The sequence below is a fragment of the Dermacentor variabilis genome, chromosome 11, assembly GCF_050947875.1.
Source record: "Dermacentor variabilis isolate Ectoservices chromosome 11, ASM5094787v1, whole genome shotgun sequence".
Classification (NCBI taxonomy): domain Eukaryota; kingdom Metazoa; phylum Arthropoda; class Arachnida; order Ixodida; family Ixodidae; genus Dermacentor; species Dermacentor variabilis.
Window position 1 is genome coordinate 22,289,104 of NC_134578.1, and position 26,006 is coordinate 22,315,109.

At 43.8% G+C, this 26,006-nt stretch overlaps 1 protein-coding gene and 1 long non-coding RNA gene across 2 annotated transcripts in view; one reads left to right on the plus strand and one right to left on the minus strand.

Annotated features, from left to right (window-relative positions):
• The window catches only part of Setd3 (SET domain containing 3), a 102,531-nt gene that overhangs the window by 29,322 nt on the left and 47,203 nt on the right, over positions 1-26,006 (plus strand). The window lies entirely within an intron of this gene.
• Positions 5,991-15,404, minus strand: LOC142564550 (uncharacterized). Its single transcript, XR_012824600.1, has 5 exons — positions 15,062-15,404; positions 14,230-14,320; positions 11,287-11,472; positions 9,731-9,892; positions 5,991-6,096 (listed from the first exon to the last, which is right to left on the minus strand). It is a non-coding gene; the product is annotated as an uncharacterized LOC142564550 (long non-coding RNA).

A 26,006-nucleotide genomic window follows, 5' to 3' on the forward strand; every position in this document is an offset into this window, starting at 1 on the left:
TACTTGACATGCTGTCTGCCGTTGCTATTGAACTTGGGTAACCTTAACCCACTCCGCTACTCACTGCCCCGTCCCACAAAAATTACTTTGCGCCTATTGGTAAAACAACGACTGGTCGCTTCAAAACACGTTCTGGTGGCGCTAGCAGTGCTCCGAAAGTCAGAGTTAACGGCGCATTACGAGAAGACGCCGTTGTAGCCAAGGTCAGCGGTAATCCGACTCTATTATCGCCATTTATAGCGCACCTAAGTTCGTAGCAAGGCTTATAGTTGCTATCTCGCACTATAGGGGGCGCTTGTTCGGAGCGCTTCTCTAGAGTGGCCAAACGAATACGCCTCAAGAGGCACGTACAGCACATGTCATTTTTGCCTAGAGCTATGGAACGAAGTGCTGATGAACAAAAGAGTGTACGCATTCGAGTACATACTTAGGGTTCGAGAGATAGCGCGAGTGCTCAAGGAGAGCCGCACGATCCTTCCAAGAAACACATGTCCTTGAGCACCTTATCTTGAACCTCGGGAGTGGTTCCAGATAACGCTTTCTTTTCTTTGCAGCAAAAGGCTACAGCGCTATATAGACGGCCACGCTGGAGATTGTGTGCTTTTATTTCCAGACTGCCGCCGTGCCATGCCATCGCCGCATTTAGCGCTTTTAACAGTGTAAAAGGCTTCTTCAAGAATGTGGGCGCTGTCGCACATTTTATTAGCCTAAGAAACGCGTCCGAAACCGTGACCGCCACGAAGAAAACTTTATGCTGCTATAGTTTGTTGTCTCTGGAGAAGGGTTTAGTGACCTCGTTCGGTTGGCTGAGTCTTTGTCGCCGCTTCGAGACGGGTATTCGGGGGAAAGCCCCGGGAGCCGTCGGGCTGCTCAGGTCTCTTGCATTCGACCTTGCGCGGAGATCGCTCTTCCCGAAGAGGGGGTGGGGGGGGGGGGGTTGCGCAGGTTTGGGCGGCCAAGGTCGACGCGCTCGGACGCTTTCGGGGTCCGTCTCAGCGCGGCTTCCCCGCAGAGTCCGCCGAGCGTCGGTTCTTCTTGCAACCGCTCAATCAGGTCGCAGTCGAGGCGTGCTGAGACGTTGCGCGGTAGGCCTGTTCTTTTTTTTCTTTCTCTTTTCTTTTTTTAGTGAACGGCGCGGACGGTTGTCATCGCGATAAGTGACGGGAGGGCAACGTGTCGAAAGGGTTCGGGGCAGAGGATCAGGCCCTACGAAGCTTCCATAGTGCCTATTATTATTAATAATAATATTACGATGATTATTATTATTTAATAAATTATTTGTTATGCGTGCGCCCGTGTGTACGTGGGCGTGCATTGTTTTTCCTGTGCATTGTACTGCCGAGTGCGCCAGCACCAAGACCCACGAGGTTGTTCCTGGGCACCTTAATAAACATTATTATTATTATTATTATTATTATTATTATTATTATTATTATTATTATTATTATTATTATTATTATATATTTGTACTCTATTTGTACTATATTTATTCCCAATATGTGCTTGCGCTAGCACTCTGACCAGGGTTGATCCTCGGCACAATAAATAATATTTTTTTATTAATGTTTATTATTAACGTTAATATGGGGTATAATTTTGTGCGCGAAGATTGCACTTGGTGTCGTCTGTTTTCTTGTGTGTGTATACTGCTAGGTGTGGGGACCCGCAGGCAAGAGAGAAATATGCAGTGTGTATGCAGACTAAGATTGAAACCCTCAGTATAATACACCAACTCGCCCTGTATTTAGTACTTACATACAAACCGACTGGCGTCAAGAGCCCCGGTTCCACCTGTTCGCGTCTACATTGCCGCCGGTCCCGCGAACGTCTTTTGTACCGCAACAATATGCTTCGATGGGGTCTTTTTCGTTGTTAGGGCGAACGAACTTAATTATGGTTAACCACCTAGCCTTCTTTAGAGCTTTTCTTAAACCTCACATAATTCACATACAAAGAGTTTTTAGCGTGTTCGTATACTACCCCTTCACCATTGGGCTATTCCGGAACATCCTGTGGTAGCAAAACTGGTAGGGGCGCATGCTCTTAATGCTGGATTTTTTTATTTGGAAGAAACTCTGTCATGTGATAAATGTATATTCTCGACTTACACGTTTGTTTCAAAAATACTTTTCAACATTGCTAGGTGTTGCTTGGCTTCAATTTCCTTTTTAGCGGACATATGCATATATCGTATATGCTGCAATAGAGTGGAATGCTCTTTCACCGGCAAACGTTGATGCTGTATCCAATTATGAGTTTACCGCGCCTCGTGTCTTTGATTTGAGTTGTCAATTTCGTGATCTTAAATCGGATATGTAAAGCCTGCTGTAATGCCAACAAAGGCGAAGGTACCAAATAAATAAAGAAATAAACAAAAATTCTATTGTAGCAGACCGATCGCAGCGCCAGAGTTTCCTCTAGTAGCAATTGCAGGAAGCGCTTCTCCGTACCGGCTGCTGCGTCTCCTCGTGGGACCTGACGGTCACGTGACGGTCATTCTGTCACGTGCCCTCTCTCTCCGGAGGACCAATGAAAGCGTACGCTAAGCGTTAGCACCTCCTTTTATTTATTTATTTTTCTCCGGGCTTCAAACCGAACTTGTCTGCGCGCATGCCACTGGCGATGAGGATCTCTTCGGGGGAGCGAACTTATCGAACGTTGGTCGAGAAGAAGGACACACGGCGCCGAAAGTGAGTTCTCCATCAGCATCGTCGCCGTCACCCCGTTCGACACGCTTCCAAAGAAAGACAGGGAGGGGGGAGAGGATTGCCGATGCGGTAACCCCTTTTGACCCACCGTCGAGGGAGGAATGCCGACTTCTTTGTCTTCTTGCGCCGGCGTCTTTGTTGTCTTCGAAACTCGCTGTTGACACGTGGTGGAGCGAGCGGCCGACAGGTCCTTACGCACTCCTTGGCTCTTTTCTTTTCCTTTTGCGCCCTGTGCAGCTATGTGCATGTGCGCAGGGAGGCGATTGTCCGCATTCCCGTCGAACCATGCTCGTCGACAGTCGAGCTTTCGTGGTATTCCGAGGCGAGTCGTCGTATCAAAAAATAATCAAACAAACGCAGTGGGCATTAATGCTGCTTGCCCGCATTCACAGCGCTTCAGGTTATGTAAACAGGCCACGAAGGGAGGGCGTTAAACAGAATCGCCGAACTCCACGCATTGCCGCGGTGCTGACTTTTTCATTTTTTTTTTCTTTCTTTAGGTTGCCTTTCTACGTGGTGCTCATTTCTCGCGCTGCCCTTTGCCGACCCCCTCCCCCCCTGTCTCGTCGCCGCTCTCGTAAGCTTCCATAGGACGACGCGAAGAATGTCTCGAAAATAGTTTGCTTGGCGAGACGCTGTGCGTCGGGATTCACACAGGCACCTCCCGCTGAGTTTGTGTAGACGCAAGACAAGGGGTGCGTGATTCGTGGAGAGTTCGGCGGAAAAGAAGAGAAAAGAAGATTGCTCGTCTTTGTTCTGTACTGGCGTGCTGCTCGGATTGCCTCGTGCCCCGGCAACCTGCATGTTCGTCGCCGCTTTGACTTGTGTCCACTTGTACTTTGGATTGGCCGATCGACGCGGGGCAAAACGGCTTTACTTTGTTCTTTTTTTTTTTAGTGTTGTGCTTGTTCGCACTTTCTGGTGGCCTAACCGTTGTGCCTTTATGGGCTTTGTTCCTTAACGCGCAGCAGTTGGTCCCTCTGCCCCTGTAACTCAGCCGTCGTTGTTCGAAGCGTCGCGAACAAAGAAAATTTTTACTTTTGCTTCCACAACGACAAGATACCTGTTGCGTGTTGAACTGAAAGACAAAGTGCGCACGTATAAATACTTTGACAGACGAATGGAACGCTCCCGCAGCGTGGCAAAATGTTCAGCTGCAAATGCGGCGTCTGTGCGTTTACGCAACATCAAACGCTTATTGGCGGGAACGTTCGTGACATTTCGCCTGCCTTTGATAATGGAGAATGAATGGTTTCTTTCGTGTGTATGTGCGTGCTTTCGTGTGCTGTTGAGCGTATGTAAGACTCGTCAGGGTTGTGCACTATAAAGGCTAGACTTCTGTGCTGTTCTGTTGTTATCACTGGGGATGTGCTCGGAGGCATTTAGTCCCATTTTCCTTTCCTGTTTTATTTTTTGTTTTGCTGTGTAATCGAGGTGCAATATTCTAAGTGTAAGCGGCAACATCTGTGGCAAATAAGTAGACCTTGCGTCATTTTATGATCAGATAATTTGCTTGCGGCCTGCGACACACTGTCACTTCCTGTTTCGTTGAATACAGTTGTTCTTCACTCAACGCTATGGTCATACGTTCAAGAGAGAGAGAGATGAATATAGGAAGGCAGGGATGTTAACCAGTCAAAGGCCTGGTTGGCTACCCTACGCTGGCGGAAGGGAGAAGGGGAAGAGAGAGAAGGGAGAGAGAAGGTGTAGATACGTGTACGGACAGTACTTGAGTTAAAGCCGCTCTCGCTAACCAGACGTTCCGAGAAAGCACAAAAGTGCCTTCACTGTCATACGTTCAAACCTCAAAATAAACATTGCTTGTAGCTCCTGCCTTTTTCGGTACTTCTATTCCAACTTCAACTGTCAGCGTTGAAGCTTAACGTAACGGTCTAAATTGTTTAACAGTTTTTCTGTACTGGCCATTCCAGTTGCGTTCTCCACATATCGAGACATCTGTGTGGGACTTCGTAGAGGTCTATGTCTTATTTGTACGTATAATGATTTCGATGATCAGCTCTTTGTCGATACGGGAAATCTCGATTTGATGGTGGTACACCTTGAAATATCGAAATCACGAGCCTAGAGGAACTATCTGGTCCTGATAATAACGGCACGGAAGAAATTAGTCGGGTTCGTCTCGGTGCTACTCTCCGATAAGGCTTTCACAACGAGTGTACGTGCGGTAGGTGTTTCACCGTCTAATTAGTCGCTAGAGATAAGGCTGGCTGGGTTTTCGTGCGTTGCATGTATTCGCGACGCACTTCTCTTGAGTGTATGGGTGCCAAACAGGTGTGTGTACACAGGCATATAATGAACGCGAGGAAAGGGGCTAACCGTGGGGCCCAATTTTTCTTAATCATATCATAAGTAGCCAACAAACAAAAAACAAAGACACTAGGGACAACATATGGGAAATTACTTGTACTTACTAATTGAATTAAATAACTAACCTTGGGAGTTTTAACAATTATAGTAGCAAAAACAAATGCCCAAGAAAGTGGATGGGGAAACAGCGCCGCGGTACACTGTAAAAAAAATTTGCCTTACTTTACAGAAAATTTGCTGGTAATTTGTGACCGAACACTCTTCCGTAAATTAAGAACGGCCATTTCCGTAGAACGGACAACTGTAAAAAAGAGACCGTAATACAAGATACGAGTGCTTCTGTACCTAGAAAACGGAAGACTCTGTATTCTGAATCTGTACTATAACCGTTAAAGTACGGTGCTTCTCGTATTCAGAAAACGGAACACACTGTAAGCTGAATCTGTACTATAACCGTTAAAAAACAGGTGCTTGCCGTATTCAGAAAACGAAAGACTCCGTATGCTAAATCTGTACTATATCCGTTAAAGTACAGGTGCTTCCCGTATTTCATCTTGCAGAGCATATCCATTATTCGAAGAATGTGCCATCGGGGTCAAAATTGCCCAGGACGTGCGAGTTGACCGAATTTTATTGGTGTGCTATTTGCTGGGATCAGCCGTGCCACCATCTGCGTTCGGAATGTGCATACGTGACCCACTGTTTTCAGCAGTCTTGAGCAGAAATGCAATTTGGTCAACGCTCGCACTTCCAGGGTACTTTTTTCCACGATAGTACATCTCCTTTAATGCAAATGTCATGAAGGCAGCTCATAGTCAAAGCAGCAGGTCACCATTCAGAAAATTGTCTTGCCAACACACTGACATGGCTGCAGAGATAAAACACTTTGCACTTTGTGATATGAATGCACTGCATAGCATATATACAAAAAGGTGCAACATTTCAGTCCTCAAGTTCTTAGATCACAGAAGCAACTTTATTTTCTTCAATCACTCGTCTTGCACTTCTTCCTGGTGAAAGTTGTTCTTGACTCCAAACGCTTGCAAGGATAAACTTGCTGCTGTTAGGAGAAACAAATAGTATTCCTGAATATCCATCCTAAAGAAAGCGGCAAAAAAGTATAATCACAGAACACGACAAAGCAGTAACTTCTGTGTTAGAAAAACATGTAAGTAGATCAACATTGTTGGAACAAGGGATGTTGCTGTAGCCAACATTTCAACATAGGTGCTTGTCATTAGGGTAGCAAATGTTTTCCTTGGCTGTGTTGTTTTGGATTGTGCATATCTCACTGGCCCCTAGCCTCATTGGGGGAGAAGTAACTGGTGCATATAATAGGTCAAGAGAAGCCAAAGTGTTAAAATAAAGGAAGGAAGGGTGTGCTTAGCAGTGGTGATTGTGATGGAGCGGGTATGAGCAATGCTGTCAGTACTTGCCAAGAGTAGGGGTGACCAAAACAGAAAACGATGTACACATGTAAGCAGTCATTAATCCAGTAGACCCAATCTTCCCAGAAGACAAAATAGGTATCAAGATAAACAGTTTGCACTTTTGGAAAAGGAAAACGAAGAATTAAGGAAAATAAATTTTGTATCAAGATGCATCTGGTTAAGATCACTGCAAATGGTAAATGAAGGCACATTATGAATATATATTTTGTTGAAAGCCAATGAAGAAAAGATATATTAACCAAATATTAAAAAATAGGGACATTAAAATTAAACTGGGTATGACCATAAAACAGTAAAGAACAGCCTGTGGAAAAAAATGGGATGGATAATATAACCAGGTGCAAGATTGCAAAACGTCGAACGCTGTTTATATTCAGCTGCTGTTAACGGCTTCAAGTTTCTGTCTTCCTGTGGAACCTTTGTCTTACTTGAACAAGGAAATGGGTCATTTTTTAAACAAGCCAGTTCAAATGCGGTTCAAAGCTTCAGCAGTCTTATAATGAAAGAAAATATTATGGTCAGCTCTCCTGGGTGTGCTTTCATTCACCAGTTATTTCCACCAGTGTAAGTTCAAAATTTAATGGTCTAAATGGACCTTAGCTCCTGGCAAACCATTAGCTGGTCTTTTTTTCAACACAGATGCCTGCACATTATATGTGTTGACAGGAGTGCTAGCAAACTACATTATACTTGTTGCCACAACCAAAGTGAAACTTGGTAACAGTGATTGAACAAAAAAAAACAGCATTCCACAATACTGATTCAAGTCATCTGGAAAAGTTGCTTAAGTTAACGTACACCCCCTACTCCACCAGACACAATTATTCACCACGCTGACTCTTATGGTGTCAACCATGCTATTACAACACTAGGCATCAAATGAGGAGAATTAGAGGATAAGAGGGCACAATGCTTTTTGTTAGAACATCAAATGTGCTTTACATAAATGCTACATTCCAACTAACAAAGGAGCAACCGGTTTGTGAGATAGTGACCAATGCATACGAAAGCTAATGACATTCTGTGCAGCAGAATGTTGACGATGAGGTGTTATGCGCACAAGTGTACTCTTTCACACAAAATGACATCCTGCACTCAAACCTTGTGCCAAGATTAGAGTTTTAAAAACACCATAGTGGAAAGCAAAGAGTGCTAAATTTGTTGAAAATTACTAAAAATTATTCGATTATTCATTATCCTTACTGTTCGTTAAAGATTCACAGATTGTTCCCTACGGGTGCTGTAAACAGGCACCCTGCTTTTACAGTGGTAGCAACAATGATCTGTGGCACAGACAAGAATAAATGCTCATGAAGTTTATGCAAGAGTATATCCTACAAATTACACCCCATTTCACATTCCAATATGGTAGAAGAGGAAGACGAACAAAACTACTTTCTGGTGGAGGATGCATACCGCAGAATAGAAGAAACAAGTGTACCCTAACCATTGCTGCTGCCGATGCCTGTGCACTAACAGTTACATATAATATGGCAGTTACAATTGTTTTTCCACAAGCACTGCAAGCTGCGGCCAGTTTACCAGTACAGAGCTGTAATAAATTTAGGGCAAGCTAAAGCTCTCTAATGGATTTATCTCATATGACGCAATTGGAATGCAATATTCTGCAAATAAGTGAAGCGCGATGTGCCATCCCATACAATGAAACACCTTTGAAGAATCTGAATCACCACCTGCACTCTTAGGCAAAGTTACACCCTTTGGAGTGCCCCTTCTGCCACACAACAATAATCGTTATCTGCCTTGATGCGTTTCCTTTCTTGAAAACGCCACGCCCGCTACTTTGCTGTCGGGAATGCTATCATGCTGATAACGCGCATGCCGTTCGTTACTGGAAAGCACAGGGCTCGCAGCGTTAAAGAAAGGAAATGCATAAAGGCAGATGACAATTATCGTTGTGTGGAAGAAGGGGCACTTTAAAGGGTGTAACTCTGCCTAAGAGTGTGAGCCGTGACGAGGGAAAAGAGTGTGTTCTGTGTAAAGTAGTGCACCTGTATAACCTAAAGCTTTGGAGAATGCATTTAGTATGAGCTGGGAAGGTTCCTAATTTTAATTGCACACAGTGAAAACCTCCATGCAGTTTTGCAAAACGCAAACCCCCTACCTTTTTGTTGTTCAAACGTAATGACACGCAGGGCCATAACATGTACATTATGGGTTTCGTTCCCAAACAATCAAAGTGAATAGCACCACCCTAAGTGTCATGTGCCTTCTTGTTAGTGTCGAATGCTGCGATCGGCAGAGAAGCGGATTCCTGGAGCAATATAAAGTATTAGGTACTGTGATCCCAGTTCTTTCACTGCTGTTTAAGCATTATCGGGTCCTAAAGTAAAAAAACGAGGAATAAATACATGCATATTTTACGTCACAACCCTCATAAGTATTTAGTAGTCTGGATTATAAAGGATTCCAGATTTACAATGCAGGACAGATTTTATTCCACTGAAAGAATGGCATCATGCCAATGATTCTGCATTTGGTGCTATATTTATTTGTATTTAGTTCAGTTGGAATGTGTGTGTATCGTCAGCGATATCGCTTGACATGTTTTATATTGACTGTTTCCTAAATTTAGGCAAATTCGTATTCGCAAATAACTTTGTATGACACCAAGAACTTGCTTAGCAGGAGTATTTCTAACATTTGCAAGATATGAGGCTCTTGAATGCATATCTAAGCCTGGGGTACACGCCGCCCCCTAATCTCATCAGCAAGTTTCTGGAACTCATCTACGAGGTTTCTTATGATGAATGTAAAATTGCTTGAACGGGAGAAATAGGGAATTTATAACAGGTGAATTATGCAGCATAAGAATGATGTCAGCAAGAAGCAAGCATCAAGAACTATAAAATGAAGACTATAAAATGCAAGAATTATTTGGGATGATTTAAAATTCTGGCATTGGAATGAAATGTCTTTCAATCTATATATAAACTCTGATTATTCACTCTACTACCACTACCTTCATTAGAAACATTCATAATCATTATCCTATCTATGCCACATCATCTTCGCTAATATTCAAGCCTTCATAAGCTGCTTTTTTTTACAGCTAATTCTCTGTGGGAAAGAGGTGTCCGTGTGAAGACCATATCATATACTTATTACCCGTTTTTTGATAAATGATAAGGGAAACACTTCACACCAAAAATGCATTGAGCTTGAGCAAGTTCTGCGTTTGATGCTGTTGATTCTTTTTTCCCTTTGCCATCATTGACCCACCTGGTTAGCTAAGTAGACAGAAAAGCTGCAGGAGAAAGGTGGGGGTGCCAAACCAGACTTGTGCCCCAGGGGACCTTTTCACGGTCACTGGAGGAACTGCCTGTGGCCTCGGCATCTCCCTTGAGGGCCATGGCCATGTCTAAGAAACCTTGTCTCCACAGGCTGCACATAGAAAGATAATTTGCTAAGCTAAGTCTTTTTCTTAAAAGAACCCATTTAAGTTTAATTCTTTCAGTATGGTACAAGCAGTTTTGAAGTGAAATTGTTTTGCATCGAGGGCATGTAATCTAGACAATCAAGCAAAAGGTCAAGTTGTGTTCACTATTCAGATGTTTAACTAAGAAGCTGCAGGAAAAGGAAACAGGACACAACACCTAATCAACAATGCAAAATTTGAAAATTTAAACTGAACAAGAAACCAGTTTTTGAAAACACAGAAAAAAAGCCAGAAGCTTACATCGAATACACCCTTGCTATGTGCTCCAAGTGAAGTTGTTACCGCAATGCTTGGGCACCATATGAACGTAACAATCAACAACTTCGAGCAGAATATTAACACCACTAAATGAACTTGCCTTTGAAGATTCTTGATCTGAAATCCTCAACGACTTGTTCTGGCATTTAATCTGTCAAGCTCAATCTGTATTCTCAAAAGCTGGCTCTCGGCCATAATTTCTCTAAACGCAACATCAGCTTAAATCTCAAGATAGGGTTGACCTCTAAATAAAGTGGATAATGCATGGCAAACATCATGAACTCTCTTACATGTTAACCAGAGGGTTCACTCATGCAGCCATGAAATTGTGATGCAGACACGATATATTGAAGCTGGTTTTGTGAAGTGTTTCATGCTTCCAAGGCTTCTTCAGTTGTGAAAGCTGTCTCCATTAGCTAAATAAGCGATGAGAATAAAAAAAGTACTTCAACATGCTCACAATATGTTGGCCATTTGCAAGTAAACAGCAGCCTTTTTGGGCGCCCAGGTTGCCTGGTGCAAATCTACTATGACACAGTACTTGCGTTACCCAGTACCAGCCACTTTAAAATGCAATGTGTTCAGAGCCCTTTCCCTCTGTTTGTCTGCTTTGGAAACAGTTTAACATGTGTTCAGTAGGCGTCGAGAAAGGGGACAGAAAACACTGTGCACCACTGATTTCTAACATGTTTCGCTGGATGCAGCACACCGCACCGGATGCAGGTGAAGCCAGTGGAAATGCGATGTCATGCAGTCGCTTGTCCTGGAAGCAGGGCATATGGTGGACTAACTAGTGCGTGCGATCAGATAATATTGCTGCCGAAAAACTTTTCTTTGTGGTTTTTCGCATTTTAGGAGGTCTCTACATGTCTGGTAAGCACTTTTATGACAATCTGAACCCGTATACGATAGTGTTCTCTTACATCAAGTTTTTTCTGATTTACCAGTGTTTCCATTGCAAGCCACTTATGTTAGCGACACTGTAGACACTACAATGGAAAAATTCTGGACACCTCGAAACACTGCTTGGGTAGGTTATGGCACATCAGGCAGGCATGTTAGGGGAAGAAATGCCACACACCCGTGCAACAAAGTGCTGCCGCAAAGTTGTGAAGCACCAACTTCCGGGACAAGGCCAGCTTCAGTCGAGGGCGCTCGATGTGCTGTTCATCCCCTGTAGTAGAGATCAGTGGCGTGTACCCTTTTATACTGGCTGTCTTTTCTGGTCGGAACCTTGGCAACAGCTTCCACCATACTTTTTTTGAACCTGCAACATGTGCAGAGAAAGTCACATCACTGTGCGTTGATTGTCTGGCTTTATTGTGCTACACATTCTATCAAATCATTAAAAAATACAGTTCACACATTTTTACTACTGTATATAGACAGTCTAGTTGCTATACACGCGAAACATTACCATTCCTCTGACAGAATGCAACAATAGAAGCGTACACTGTAAAGCTACACTAAAATTTAAATTGATGTGACACCGTATGAGCATACAGTATGCTTACTGTATGCTCTAGCCCTGTGTCAAGTAAAAGTTAATTGTCAATCATTTATGGTGTATTTCTACTTATTCTGGGTCATCAAACTGTACAATCAATGTTCCATGTTTACACATTGTTGGCTTTTGATTGCCTATGTGATCCGTTTCCTACTTACGCATGCAGTAATCCCACTGTAATAAGGAAAAAGAGAATAGGAAATGCCGTGATAATCTTCCACATTTGATGAGGGCAGGAGCAATGGCCAATAGCATGTGGTTGAAGCTATGTAAATACTCAGTTTTCACACAGCTTAATTATTCAGCAAGTAATAAAGAGCTATCCTGTGCACCTCTGCATGACCAATAAAATCTGACTACTTGACACTGCACTAAGGCTGCCGCTTGGTACTGTTCGGCAGTTCAGCTTTGGTTTTCTGATATACAGAACTGTTTAGGTACCAGTAGTTTACTTTGCGATAAAATGGAGCTTGGAGCACTGGTCAGTCATTTGCACATAAATAATGCGACAGCAAATATAACACAAGGATAGGAATATGGGTCTCTTGGAAAAAGTACATACACATTATGATTATAATGTGATGTGATGCCACAATGAAACAGAAAGCAACGCATAGAAGTGGACGGCGCTTCCATGCCACCAAGGTTATTGGACAGACAGTACTTCAGAAGTGCCCGCAACACAATGTGTTGGCGGGCTAGTTGGTGTGAATCCATAAATACTTTGTTAAGCGCAAAACAATGGACACAAGAAAGACGACCAGCACAAGGCGGTACACTCAACTGACATCACTTTATTGCGTCGCTCCTTTACAAATAGTAGAATCTAGAAGAACATGCGCAGTGAGCACCATGTGCAGAGACCACCAACAACCAATCACAAGAGTGTACTCATGCGACGGGATCCACAAAATCATATTGAGCACTGCACAAGGTTAAAGAAGGCACACTAATGCACTGTGACCCCAATGACTGTATGAAGAAAGCTTCCGATAACTCTCGGGCGGTGGTATCACAGCACTTTTTCAAAATCGAAGTATCACGAAACATGGCTTTGCACTTCCATATTTTACAATGTTGAGCCAAATGGGAACCTGTGCCTGTTGGTATGGATCGCTTAGGTTCGCAATGTTTCGTGATGCTATGGTTTTGAAAAAGAGCCGTGATACCTCCGCCAGAGAGTTATCGGAAGTTTTCTTCATACAGTCATTGGGGTCACAGTGCATTAGTGTGCTTTCTTTAACCTCGTACAGTGCTCAATATGTTTTTTTTTTTGGATTCTGTCGCATGAGTGTGCTTTTTTGATCAGATGTTGGTGGTTGCTGCACATGGGTGTTCACAGCGCATGTTCTTCTAGATTCTGCTGTCTACAAAGGAGGGACGCAACAAAGTGATGTCAGTTGAGAGTAGCACCTTGTTCTGTCGTCTTTCTTGTGTCCGTTGTTTTGAGCTAAAAAAGCAATGATGTATTCCTTGTGTGTGTGTGAAGACAGCTCCACACGCAGTAGCGTATCCAGTATTGCTGCCCAGTGGTTTAGCTCGCCGCAGTTTGAAGTGCCACAAAACATAAGGAGAGAAACCTGCATTATAGTCTTGTTGCAAACAAGAATATAACGTGAAGTGCATTCTGAGGCCAGAAACTATAAAAAAAAAAATTTCATGATGCACTGCTGTGCAGGGTTTTATAGCAAAGTCAAATACATTTAGTGTAAATATCACACTATGATGGTGCACAATGGTGGTAATCTGTAATAATATAAAAGGTGCCTTAATGTTACAACAAAAGCTGACATTACTTAATAATAGCCCTGTAAAATTTTGCGTGCAGGGGCACCGCTTGGTTAAACAATAGTGATGTATTGTCTATGTACACAAGTATTACCCACGCATTTATGCCATTGTCTAAATGGCATAAATGAATGGGTAATACTTGTATACATAGATATTACATCTCTATTGTTTAACCAAGTGGGTAAACTATGTCTGCCTGACACAAGATTAGAATTAAACCATAAATTATATATATTCACCCTAACAGTAACACCTCATTTGAACTTCACAGTAAGTAGACGCCTGTTGATGCCAGCCTCCCCCAATGCTAAACTGTGCTGCATGCTCTACAGAGAAATTATAGTGGTATCACTCAACTCTGAAGCAATTCAGGACTGCAGCACTGTAGAAGACATCTACAAATGTCCCATTTCATGTATAACAGCCTGAATTGCTTGCACATCTTACCAAGTGCAAATTAAAATTTCTTCTTGTTTAGCATTTTTGCCTGCTAGACCACAATCCAATGTCATCAATATATTAACATATTACCTCAAAGAACCTAATTTGGCTTATAGATTAACACCTTTGCATACTGCCACAGCTGCACTCTGTCATATGCGTTGCAATCATAAAGGAGTGCTGGTCCACCAGCACTCCAATGTCACTAACAGTGATCACCTACACAGCTAAGTAAACGGTCATGATTCAGGTGGCAAATAGCTAAGAGAAAAAAAATCCACTCACCTTGAGAGCTACAATACTGCAATAACTTGAGAGAGATGGACCCATTGCAGGCAGCAGACCTCTTCTCAGCTCCAGCACAACAGCAACTTGCCTTTCAGTAAAAGAAAAGGATTGATTAGTAATGATAAGTTACCTTGTTTTTGCTGAGTATCAATACAATCTGACTTTCATGCATATCCACTCTCCGCTTTAGTAACACAACTGAATTATTCGTCAAATAAAAGAGTCTATGATGATACCATTCGCTTCTCTTGTAGGTCCAAATTTTTTCGCACTGATACCCCGTTTACTGCTTGCTTACTGACACGAATGCCTTGACTGCCCAGACATCATTCGAAGGAACACGTCTTGCTGCACCGCAAAAAGTTGCACCAAGGAAACACAGCAGAGCAAAGAACTTTTTTTTCTGGTCACAATTAAAACGTGCACCCAAGCAAGAAAGTAACGATCACAGGTAGTGAGCGACTGCTATTGCCTCGAACATTTATTTCCGTATTTTAACAGAAGTTCTTGTATCGGATACAGTATGCTCTCAAGCCAATACAAGCGTCAATACAAGAGCTCAACTGAACGCAGTTTTATTCTACGCTTTTAACGCGAGTGAACAAAAGGTTAGAAGTACCTCACGGAAATTGCGATCGAGCCAATCGCGCTACGACTGGAATCGATCTGAAAAGATAGGGTGATCCCTTTCCCCATTCATGCGTCATTTTTGCCCTAAGACGTTGCATAGTGGTCTTTTGAAACAATATTTCTGTTCGCGACACCGGCTTACCACACATCATTTTAACACCTACGTTATGCAAACCAAATAAGATTAAAATGGGCTTACCTCATGAGCAAGTTACGAGCGCGCGTAGACTGTTGAACACCCGTTGAGAGCAAGCAGGCTATCCGTGTCCAAGCGCATACGTGCACCCAAACACAGGACAACTTCTTCGATGCCGCAGCGTGCAGAGTTTTGTACACGAAGTGAAAGACATCCAGCGCAAATATCTCCGCGCGATGACGGCAAATGACGAGCGCACAAGCGTACACGACACAGCGACAAATTCGGAACTTTGCCAATTCGAACGTGCCGAGACCCAAGCAGCGTAACCATCCATCGTTTCTGTTCTTCGCTCCCGATGCGTCAATCTCTCTTCCTTGGGGTCTTGCTCCACTCTTGAGTACAAATCCAGAGATATTTACGGCGAATTAACAACACTTACAACACGACTCGAAAAATGCCGGCTGAGTACACATGTGCAGCTCCGTCCGCCACTCCAACGGACGCGCAGCGCGTGCTGCCCCCTGGTGCCGCACTCTGAGCGCGGAGAACCGAACAGAATCGGTTTCGTTTTCGCCTTTGTGCTCTAGTTACTCGAACTGCAATATAATTGCTTGACAATTAATTGAATTCTAAAAGAGGAGAACGCTTTCTCTCCCACAAGTTAGTGCGTTTTATACAAAGGGAGAGAGAATTCAAAAAGCTGAAAGGCAGGGAGGTCAACCAAAGCATTCGCTACTGGCGATAGCAAACCCCTGTGCTACAATAAAGTGCAAAGCAGTGCACTGCGATGCGTCCATAAGCTCTAGTACAGTGATAATTTGGGCTGGTTGGTGCATGTAATGAACGGGTAAATAATGAGTTGTGTCATAACATTACCCATGCATAAAGCACATGGAAATAATGGTGTTGCATTCTAGGTCAAAAAGAAATAAAGCTTGAATCGTTACATCTCGACACTGGGCATTCTGTCTTTCCGTATTATTTTTTTCTTCTTTTTGACAGTATACACAGTACTAGCACGGTAATAGGTCCTTCATCTTCAGTCACCTTCCAGTAGTTCACACATGTCGGTGCATGTTCGCGTTCTTTATTCTACCGTACAAGAACGAGCGCGCTTACCGGTCTTGTTTCAAGATGAAGCGCCAAATGTTTGCGATTACATCTTATCGCAAGAATTAACACATGAACAGTGAAGATTATGCGTAATCGATTTGTCTCAATGAATGGGCAGTTATTGTCAGAGACGAGATATTTGGTAAATATCATGGGAATGAGTTCAACCAACTACATTGCAGTTCAGCAGTGCCCTTTGACATTTGGTTTAATTGCTTGCCGCATTCGAAAATTTCCTCCGACCGTTGTACTTGGATCTATAGGCCGCCAGTCCCCTTCGAGACCATTTATTGCCAAATGTAAACGCAGTTACGGTCATTATACCACTCCCTGCGTTTCGGTACTGATTTAGAGTGCGCACAATTTTTGGCGTATATGGCGTAAATGCTGGCGTAAATGCACCAGCACCTGAGTGCCGCAAGCTTGTTTACGTATGCACGTATGTCCCCGGCTCTTCATTCACTTAAACATATATGCTGTGTTATTAACTATAAAAGCGCTTAATTTGAGAACATTGCGAGAACACGCATATATTTGCGCATATGATCAGCGTTACAAAGCCCATATGCGCGGCAAACTGCGACCGGAATAGAAGATGCGTATATATATTTATACGATCTGTTATTGCAGCTTTTGGTAGAAGGCTAGCTCTCACATTTTGTACGCAACTTCATAATGCGTACAATTTGCGTGTTCAATAAAGTATTGTTAGCTGAAACTTTATGAGTACGAGCGCTCATTCAGACAGCTTAAATTTTCTCACAATATACGGATGTTCAGATAACAAAAATACGGAATTCTCTCTGTTTCGTCCAAAACAGTGTATAGCCGTTATATGATTACAGTGAAAATGTCCGTAAAGCTGAATACGGAGAGCACTTTCCGTATATTAACGGCAGATTTTGCCGTATTTTTGAAATATGACATACTTTCCGTATTTTTATCTGCAGTTCTCCGTATAATGACAGAAATCCCCCGTAAAATTACGGAAATTTTTTACAGTGTAGCTGAATTGGTTAGAGCATCGCACGCGCTATATGCGAAGACGTGGGATCGTTCCCCACCTGCGGAAAGTTGGTTTTTCATCCACTTTCATTGCCATTAATTTATCATTTCGTTGATTCAATTAGTGCAAGTAATTTACCCCATGCTGTCCTTAGTGTGCTTGTTTCTTGGCTTCTTATGATATATGATTATATATACCTATATATACAGCTGTCCGCAAGCGTGACGCCAAGTTTTTTACACTTGTCAGCGTACGCGAAGAGACAATTTCAATCGACCGCTTGAAGCCGGCTCATCTAGATTCTGGCAGGGCCATCTCCACAACTTAGATCGTTCAACGGCAGTGCCTTCATCGATAGCGGGGAGGGGAGGGGGGGTCATGTAGTGGACAGTACTCATAGAGCCCTACGGTGGAAGCAAAAGAGACTGGACTAGCGCCATCAGGCATAAAAACTCGACAATGGTAGCTGCGAAATCAACGCAGTCTCCTGATAAATAAATGGCAATTCTAAGACATGGGCTTTCTGTTCCTTCAATATATATGTATGGTTCTACGATCACCAAATGCGGTAATGCGGTTTATATTAACAATCGCAAGTGTACGTCTATATTGACCTAGAAAATTAGGAGTGGTAAGTGTACATTCGTACCCGAGATCTTGCTCTGCTCCTGCTCATACTATGGAGTCCCGTTGGCGTGGTTAATGGAAACACAACGCTGGATTCGGTACTGCACCAAAGCAGACGGCAAAGAAACCGGACGACCCGGAACAAGACATTTGACGCTCAAGCAATACGGCACGTCAGCTGTTGCGTCTGATTTCGTCGCGCAGTTAATCCGCGCTGACTAACCCAGCAAACAACCGTTTCTTCGTCTCGTTACCTGGCACTCTAATAGGCGCGAGCATGGTTGATCGCCTCAAACCGTCGCGGTCGTATGTCGCCACACCGAGAGCGCGTGCGCGGAAATCGAAAACCGTGTCAATCTGCCATCTAGTGTTCGGGGAACGCACTTGTTTTCGCTAAGGTTGCGTGGACGTTAAACCGAAACGTGACCTTAAGCGACAAGATACACGTTGCCCGCAGTGGTGGCTCGGTGGCTGTTGTGTTGCGCTGCTCAGCATGATATCGCGGGTTCGATTTCCAACAGCAGCGGCCGCGTTCCCAGTGAGGAGGGACGGGTCGATCCTTCCTTCCTTCCTTCCTTCCTTTCTTTCTTTCTTTCTTTCTTTCTTTCTTTCTTTCTTTCTTTCTTTCTTTCTTTCTTTCTTTCTTTCTTTCTTTCTTTTCTTTCTTTCTTCCTTCCTTCCATACCCTCGTTGTCACGCAGTCGTTGTTATACCGTCTTCATCGTTTAAGAAGCGCCATCTCACTGTCGGCGTGTTTGGCGTCCTTATACCGCCTTTGTCTTTCCATCGACGTCGTTCCTTTTTCGTCATTACATCGTCGTCAGCATTCGTTGGCGTCATGCGGTCGTCGTCATGCAGCCATGCTCGCGGGTGGCCAATGCCAGCGAGTGCCGTTGGCAAAATAAGACGATGTCGGAGTACGTCTCACATCACCGAAGCAACGAAAGTCTCTGAATAACCGCTGCACATGTTAAACAAGTGTGACTTCAGGGGTACGATGTGCCGCTACATTGATCGAATGCTAATCGCATTACCGTCGATAGAGGTCGTGAGATGAGTTCTGCCGTCATTTTCTCCTCCAATGCCCTCACTTCACTCTTGTTCGTCAATTCTATGATATATGCAACGTTCAATGGTTGTCGCTCGATGCTTGCTATGCTCTTATTCACTTAACTTTCCAACTTATCACTTTACCTAACTTCACTAGAGTATAAACAACGAAAACCACTCGTAAAGTCAGTTTCCAATATATCGGGCTGACATGAAAAGCCAGGAAGCAGTATCAACATGTCAAGTTACCACGCGATGTTACACTTACAATGATGTGTTTAAGCAAGGGAAATCTGCTTTTGCTATAAAACAACATTGGGAGGAGGTTGCTTTGTTTGCATGCATAATTCACCGTGGTAGCGCAGTGGCTTGTCGTTGCGTCGCTGAGCTGGAGGTCGTGCGTTCGGTCGCCATCGAGGCGGGCTGCATTTTGATGGGGGCGAAATGCGAAACCACTCGCGTGCTTGGGTTTGGGTGCAAGTTAAATGATCCCTAGTGGTCGAAATTAAATGAATCGCAGCATCTTACTGCGGCGCGCCTAATATGCAGATTGCGGTCGTGGCGCGTAGGATGTCGGGATTTAATAACCCCTGAGAGAGTACGAGAACTACCTAGAATATGGAGTCAGATGATGCAATAAGTCAGTATACTCTCAGAAAAGAAGTCGGCATCATTCTCTCTCATTTCTTCTCTGAGGTCGAACCGCCAGCTTTCTTATACAACCGTCGCATAGTCGGTTATGGAGCCTTTGTGTGGGGGGTAAACGATTCGTAAACGGCAGAGCAGCATAAAACAACAACAGCATCATCGCATGTGTAAGGCCATCTCCGGGAAACACCGCCGCACGCACAAGTGTGTTTCTGGGAGCCCGTTCCTCCAATGTCTGTTTGCTCGCAATGTGCGCGAAAGAATTGGAGCTCTTGAGCCCCAGTCCATTACGTTTGTTTTGCTATTGTTTCGTGCTTGCAGATGTCCGAACAAGCTCTATATACAAGATCTCAACTACAAACAACCGAGACAGCGCGCTTTGTAGCGCGCTTTGTCACCTTTATTTGAAGGCCCATTCTCGCGCGCGGTGTCGTGGCGTGCAGTTATTCGACGGAACTCTACACTCTTATATTATTATCGTGTGTCTCGCCCGAGAAATAATCCGATTACTATACGACGCCTCGCAGTGCCTTTTGTTGAGATGCCTGCTTTAACACCCACTGTTATAGCCATCCCTCTAAATATCCCAGTGTAAATATGTCCCACTGTAAACTCCTTCTTTCAGCTCCGTATTTAGCTTTAAACTTATAAATGCGTTTTCACGGATTCTGTATATAGTGTGCGAAAGCTATCTGACTTCTGTCAGCCACTCGGTGACAAGTGTACGGAGCGTGTTTAACGCACATAAGGGAAGAGTAGGGCGCTTGAGCAGTGTGCGCTTACTAATACATTGTAGCTTTGTAATCCTTTGCAGCTTCCTGCTACATTCGGGTTTATGGAAATTATTTTCCTTTCACTAATAGATTCCCTCAAGCTTCTATTCAGTCGGTGACGCGCAAAGAGCAATCAGCGGCGGACATTAGAGGCGTCTTGTCTTTAGTTTCTCTTATTTGGTTAGCTAGCCGACACTATGGGGAACGGAAACAAAATGGGATAGGCCCCGACGCGATTTTGACGTGAAACGCCTCTAAAGAGGATTAAGCAGGGTCGCTTGCTGTACCTGATGTAACTGAAAACATGCTATATTATAGCATGATCGTTTGTATTTCTTCAGCCATACTACTCACGCACCTTATTTTGACACCGTTGTGTGGAGCGCGGAAGCCATTACTGGACCATTCATGGGTCGCTTGCACAGGCTGCGCCGTTGTCGCTCTAGGCATAACGCAATAGCAGCTACGTTTAGCCTCGCACGCGGCGTTCACATGGGCCGTATAACTCGGCAGTACGTTTGTCCATTTGAAGAGGTTCGAGTGATCGCTTTTGAGCGAGCACATTCTGCCGTATAGTAGGTATAACGTGTCGAACTTAAACTGTTGTCCATCAGAAGTTGTGAGGTCTACAAATGTGCAATATGTTTCAAACATTTCACGCGTGCTCGGCTATTACGTGTAGCCTTCGTTCTCCGCTCTCACATATTAAAAAAAATTATAGGGTTTTACGTGCCACAACCGCTTTCTGATTATGAGGCACGCCGTAGTTGAGGATTCCGGAAATTTTGACCACCTGGGGGATCTTTAACGTGCACCCAAATCTAAGTACACGGGTGTTTCGCATTTCGCCCCCATCGAAATGCGGCCGCCGTGGCCGGGATTCAGTCCCGCGACCTTGTGCTCAGCAGCCCAACACCATAGCCACTGAGCAACCACGGCGGGTGCTCTCACGTATAGCACATATTTCACGATACATATCGACTACGTTGTCACAGTCACGGGCTGGACTCTTTCGCTGGCTGTACAGTAAAAATATGTCAGATGCGTGGCGGACGGCGTCTCCCGCTGATTTCTCGGGCGTTATGGAATGAAACGAGCGACTATTTTCTTCGTGTTCCTACGCTTAGCAAACTAAATGAAAAAAAAAAGAAAGGGGTCTCCAACACGAATTTATCAAAACATTTTATATCCACCTTGTAAAAGGTTATTCCCTCACGCCTAGGTATATCAACGCGTGTATTATTGGCGCGCACGTGGTAAGTAGCTACTCTCTGCGAGTACTGTGCACGTCGCCACGGGACGACACGCAGCCTCTGAACAGCTTTCAGCCTCCGCAGTGCTGCGTATAACTATTGAGATGGAACATGGAGGCACAGCCAGCGGGTTGAAACTCGAGACGGAAAGTGCTGTCCAGCTGAAGGTCGTTGCTAGGCGACGTCGAAGAGCCGCTGTAAAAGGGTCTGCTTTTCCAGCGGCAAGGAATTATATAAAAGTGCACCCACAAAAGCAGAGCGGTGAGCGTTATGGTCTCGGATTGCCTGGATTCGCACTGGTCGCCTTCGTACGCAAGCTTACACCGTGCGTTTGAAGCGTCCGTGTGTGTAGGGAAGACTCCAAGTCGCGCGCAAACTGTGGCCAGATTATGTGTTCTTGCGGCCGGTATAGCGAATTCTTTTATTCCACGTGAGGCGCTCACGTTGCAAAGCTCCAGGAAATTGAGATCTCGCGAGAGGCGCATTTAGGGAGAGCTCGAAAAGGGCTTTTTTTTTTCTGTGGAGGCAAACGGTATGAAGGTTGTGCGGACGTTGACTTAAGCGGCGATGATCGCCCGTGGACGTGCTTCGTGCTTGTCGCCATGATGGGACGCTGTGACGCTTAGCGCGCAGTGCGGAAATGCTTTGCGACAGCCTTTTTAGTCATCACATCGTGTTTTTTCGCCTGTACACGCTAACATAACTTACACCCTTAATAGTGAACGAGGGCGCAAATCTGCGTATAAAAACGTACTTACACCCTTGTAAATCGGCCTATAACTAGCACCCTTCACAGAAAGGGTGTAAGGGTGTGAGTTATAGACCGATTTACAAGGGCGTAAAGGTGTATTTTTATATACCAACTTGTATGTACCCTTCTTCACTTTTAAAGGTGTCAAGTGTGTGAATTATAGACCAATTTACAGGGGTGTCAAATTGTGTTGTTATAGACATATTTACACCCTTATTCCCTTTTAAGGGTGTAAATTATTTTTCAGTTTTTAACCCGATACGATACTGAGCTTTCTCATTTTGCTCATTCATTCAGCGGGGTTGACCTGAAGGCGCTCGCTCATTTCTGTCCCATAGGGACGTCGTTATGCTGTTTGTTTCGACGTCATTGTGAAGGTTCTCGCAATTCTGCTGGGTGCCTTGCGTTGGCGTCTTTCAGAAGCCTTACAGTGTTAGTTACTTCCCACTACGTCTATAGGTGAGTCCAGTGGGTTTCGGGTTTCGTTTCGGGTTATAAATTGTAAAATAATGTATGCCCTTAAAAGTGAATAAGGGTGTAAATATGCCTATAACAACGCGCTTTTACACCCCTGTAAATCGGTCCATAACTCACACCCTCCCCACCTTTCAAAGTGAATAAGCGTAAAAATCGGTAGATAACAATACACCCTCACTCCCTTGTAAATCGGTCTATAACTCACACGCTTACACCTTTTACGGGAAGGGTGCCAGTTATGGCCCGATTTACAAGGTTGTAGATGTGTGTTGTTATACGCAGGTTTACATCACAGAGACGTCAATCTGCTGTATTATCAAGGGAAAGCGCAAACTAGGCAAAAAATAAAAGAAAAAATAAATAAAAACCACCGGCGTATCCCACGCATACGTGGAAATCTACTTAAGCGATACTTTCGTTCATATTTACGGAAATGTCAGAGCAAATGTTACACAAATGTGACACTATAATAACGCACAAAAAGAAAAGGAAACAATGAAACAAGGAGTGCGAAACAAGACCATGTTGTTGAATAAGCAAACATTCAAACCTGTGTCTCTCCCCCCCACTCATAAGCCCCTCCCCCCCCCCCCCCCCCCGCCTTACTGGAAACTGAGTGGGCAACGGTTTCGCAACCCCGAAACTGCGCCAATCTCATGGTACGCGCGGTTCGCAGAGAAGAGGCCCTCCGACGAAAGCGTACACGCGTGTTAATTTCCTCCTTAAAATTAAGCTTCCATTCCCGAAGAGACGTGGCAGCCCGAGCGGCGTAACGCTCCATCGTCGGCACTTACGTTCGTGTGATGACGCAAGAGTTGTGCGAACATTTACCAAGACAAGCGAAGTTCGTTTGAGGGTCGCCTGCTTTTACCTGTTCCTCTGCATGCCCGACATTCTCGCGTTTGAAATAGTTCCTACAGCGTGGAGTCACATCGCGTTGTGCGTCGCAAGCCTTTAAGTACTGTCAATTAACTTTCATGTTGCATGAACACAACCGTCCACACGGGTTTAGGAAAGCTTGCTAACAAAAAAAAAAAAATCGCGATAAATTTAGGCTCGTGAAGTATTTTTTTTTTTAACTGCTATTTTTGTGCAGTCGATGGGAAAAGATAACGTCCGTTTCTAGCGAAAAAAAAAAGACGAATGGCAGTGCTTTTTTTTTTCAAATTTAGCCGCAGAACTGCAGCGTTATTACGTCAATGAGTCGTCAAGGATCGCAAAAGTAGATTCTAGGATATGGATACTTCTAGCGCAAAAAAAAGAAAAAAAATGTTCTAAAGATTTCCCTCGTAGAGCGTCTGTTTGACACAATCTATCCATTGTTTATCGATAAACAATTATTTAGGTAGGGCAGACGCTGTCACAATCTTTACATCACGGGGAAGTAGTGCTGGTCTCTCGTTGATGCCTACTGTTTGACTTGCTATGACACCGCGCGCGGCGAGTGACTGTTCTTGGTATGCTTCAAACATAATTTGAGCACGAAGTTTCACTTCACGTTAGTGTCTGTCTTAACCTAATATATCGATGTACAAAGTTAATGTCCTTGGTGTCTGTTTAAGGCGATACAATCTCTCTCTTCGTCTCCGATACATTACTCGAACACTTTAATATATATATATATATATATATATATATATATATATATATATATATATATATATATATATATATATATATATATATATATATATATATATATATATATATATATATATATCACCGAAACATCATCAACAACGTGCCAAACATCCCCAAAAAACGTGCACCATCATTCATCATCAGGCATCCTATATATAAGAAACTCGACTTTTTGAAGTCTTGTTCTGCGTGTGCAAATGTGCATTCCATGCCCCGGCTCTCAAAAATACTTAACTATAAAGAACGCGGTCCTCTATGTCAGACGCAGTGTACTTGGATAACGTGCTCAGCCAGTTGACAAATTTTTCGTGCCTAAATCGTTACGATCGTAAATAATACATCTCCATGCAACTAGATTGACGAAGAAACGTTCTGGCTTCGTCGGTGTCCCAACTTCTCCAGCTCACTGCGCGCATGATATTCAGCATTGCAGCTCACGTATTTAATTACAAGTTTCTTAATTAAGACGTTCGCAGCGCGATTGAAGCGTCAATGCATTCGTGAAAAGTTCTTAGGCGTTCCGCCGGCGTAGACAGTTCCTGCACAATTGATGGTGCAAGTGCGTGGGGCTACATTTTTTACTTTTCCACGTCTTTAATTAGTTCCGTGTTTCAAAGTGATTATAACGAACTTGGCGCCCTCTGTCTTCATCAACAGAAGCGAGGATCACGTATTTCTCCAACCGAGAAGCCTTGCAGGAAGCTTCATACGACGTGTCACGTTTCGGGCATTTATGAATGAAAATTTTCTAACTCGTATCTGGCATTGACGGAACTGTCTGGGGGCTATGCCGGGCGTTCTTTATTTTTGTTATTTTTTTCACCATAGATGATTTTTTTATAAATCGCTTGTGGTGGCAGACAGTGTGATTCTAGTTATTGAGCTCGATCACTCGATGAGGTGGACATTACTTGCAGTACAAGGGGAAATTTGCGATTGACTAATTAACAAAAATGCGCTAATTTGCTTTTCTAATGATTTTTTCACCGCACATATTGCTATTCTCGAATTGCAACCGGTGAATTCGCAAGGCGTATCCACTTGGAGCGTATTTTCAGGATGACGCTATATTTTTTAGATATTCATTCCTGAAGTGCGCGACGCTGACGTCCCATTTATTTATGGGCTGGAGTGCGTAAAACGGCGTCTCGTTAGAGCAAGTGCAACACCAGCGTGTTTCCACCGCAGCTTTGCGAATTTCTCGAAACCCGTGGGATTCTTATAAGTATCTTCAAGTGAACATGTCTTGCTAGCTCACCGGCCACAATTAGAGAATTGCGATATGTGTCGTAAAGTAATGAAGTGGGCAATTAGTCAATCTGAGTTAATTAGTTGGCAGTGCGTTTCGATATGTCGTGCGAAGAATTCTCACCGGTTCGAATGGTCTAGCTCTAGGAGCACAATTACGCGGTTAGCCACAGCAGATTATTAAAATTATGTATACTGTAAAAAAAGGCACTCCCTGTAGACTCCCGCTCATTTTTTTTAAAAATAAGCAGGACATGTTACGACTGTCTTTCTGAGAAATGTTAAGGTGCCAGAGATGTAGGTGTCGCCACCTTTTGGCAACGTTAAAGAACCCCAGGTGGTCGAAATTTCCGGAGTACTCCACTACGGCGTGCCTCATAATCGGAAAGTGGTTTTGGCACGTAAAACCCCGTAATTG